This window comes from Nematolebias whitei, chromosome 15 (genome assembly GCF_014905685.2).
Source record: "Nematolebias whitei isolate Nwh7 chromosome 15, NemWhi1, whole genome shotgun sequence".
NCBI classification, from domain to species: Eukaryota; Metazoa; Chordata; class Actinopteri; order Cyprinodontiformes; family Rivulidae; genus Nematolebias; species Nematolebias whitei.
In genome coordinates, this window is record NC_056512.1 from 38,455,426 (window position 1) to 38,457,828 (window position 2,403).

General features: G+C 43.2%; 1 protein-coding gene across 1 annotated transcript in view; it reads left to right on the forward strand.

Moving 5' to 3' along the window:
- Positions 1-2,403, forward strand: part of LOC119421280 (integrin alpha-3-like) — a 27,400-nt gene that overhangs the window by 24,324 nt on the left and 673 nt on the right. The gene's annotated exons all lie outside the window — the stretch shown is intronic.

Sequence of the window (2,403 nt, forward strand, 5' to 3'; positions counted from 1 at the left end):
CTGGTCACTGAGTGGTAAAGACAGGTAACTGAGTGGTAAAGACAGGTAACTGAGTGGTAAAGACAGGTAACTGAGTGGTAAAGACAGGTAACTGAGTGGTAAAGACAGGTAACTGAGTGGTAAAGACAGGTCCCTGAGTGGTAAAGACTGGTCTCTTAGTGGTAAAGACTGGTCTCTTAGTGGTAAAGACAGGTAACTGAGTGGTAAAGACAGGCAACTGAGTGGTAAAGACAGGCAACTGAGTGGTAAAGACAGGTAACTGAGTGGTAAAGACAGGTAACTGAGTGGTAAAGACAGGTAACTGAGTGGTAAAGACAGGTAACTGAGTGGTAAAGACAGGTAACTGAGTGGTAAAGACAGGTAACTGAGTGGTAAAGACAGGTAACTGAGTGGTAAAGACAGGTAACTGAGTGGTAAAGACAGGTCCCTGAGTGGTAAAGACTGGTCCCTGAGCGGTACAGACAGGTCCCTGAGCGGTAAAGACAGGCAACTGAGTGGTAAAGACAGGTAACTGAGTGGTAAAGACAGGTAACTGAGTGGTAAAGACAGGTAACTGAGTGGTAAAGACAGGTAACTGAGTGGTAAAGACAGGTAACTGAGTGGTAAAGACTGGTCCCTGAGTGGTAAAGACTGGTCCCTGAGTGGTACAGACAGGTCCCTGAGTGGTAAAGACTGGTAACTGAGTGGTAAAGACTGGTCCCTGAGTGGTAAGGACAGGTGACGGAGTGGTAAAGACTGTTACCAAGTAGTAAAGACCAGTTACTGAGTGGTGAAACTAGTTACTGGGTATTACAGGTCTCTCTTCAGGTCTCTCTTGTAAATGAGTCTCCAAGGCTCAATGGGATTAACCTGTATAAACAAAGGTTGAATGAATGAATGAAAGTTACAGACTGTTACTGAGTGGTAAAGACTGGTTTAGGCAGCTCTCTGACTGGTAAAGACTGGTCCCCGAGTGGTAAAGACTGGTCCCCGAGTGGTAAAGGCAGGCCAATAAGTCATAAAGACTGGTAGACTGGTTACTGAGTGGTAAAGACTGATGGGACACGGTGCTCAGGAGGGCCCCACTTTAAAGACCACTAACTGGCTGTGTACTTGTTACTAACTGTTACAGATTGGCTAGTGATTGATTACAGAGTGATTACTGACTGGCACAAACTGGTTACAGACTGAAAGGACATGCTGTTGTGGAGAGCCCTACTACAAGACTATTAACTGACTAGTTACTGTCTTGATATGCCTTTTCAGACTGGTTATCATCTGTTAAAGTCCTCTTACAGACTTCTGCTCCCTTTCTGCTTCCTATATTTTGACTGGCTGGCTGTTTCTCTGTAGATGGAGGCTTTTATTCTGGCAAACTTCTTTACTTCCTTCTGGTCTCCAGTTGCTCTTTGATAAGTACATAATAAAAACAACTCGTTTTCTAAATAAAATAATTAATTTCATGCCAAGTGTTTGCCCATTATGTATTTTTTATTTTGATGAAATGCTATTTTATCCTATAAATTGTGCTTTTATTTTCAAAGGAGGATCCAATACACTGAGAGCTACATGAAAATTCTGCAAATAAGACTATGGGTCTTTAAATCTGAATTAATAGGAAAACAAAAATTATCCATCCATCCATCAATCATCTTTAACCGCTTCTTCCTTTTTGAGTCACGGGGGTCACTGGTGCCCATGTCCAGCTATCACTGTGCAAGAGGCGGGTACACCCTGGACAGGTCTCCAGTCATCACAGGGCCTATTACAATTCAAACAATTAAAATAAATTTTTACTAATTTATTGTAAAATGTCTTACTGAATACAACTTTTACAAAAAAAAAGAGGAAAATAAGATTTTGATCACAAACAAACCATCAGTTTGTTTTTGTCCTTATTTACAAAGCCGCAGTAGCTGGGTGGTCAGTGCCGTGGTCTTGTAATTCTGAGGCTGCGGGTTTGACCCCAGGTTGTGTCAGGAAGGGCATCTGGCATAAAACAAATTGCCAAATCTTTCATGTGAGTTTGCTCACTGTGGTAAGCCCTGAAGAAGGAGCAGCCGAAAAAAACTTACCATTCAAAGTCTGGTGACAGAAGCAGCTGAAGCCTGAACAAAAGTCAGCCTTTACCTGCACCTGCAGCTCACCTTTCCACTAACTCGCCTGCAGCTCACCTGTTCATTAAGTGACTTGCAGCTCAGCTGTCCATTAACACGTGCACTGCACCTGTTCATTAATTCACCTGCACTGCCTGTTCATTAACTCACCTGCACTGCCTGTTCATTAACTCGCCTGCACTCCCTGTTCATTAACTCACCTGCACTGCCTGTTCATTAATTCGCCTGCACTGCCTGTTCATTAACTCACCTGCACTGCCTGTTCATTAACTCACTTGCACTCCCTGTTCATTAACTCACCTGCACT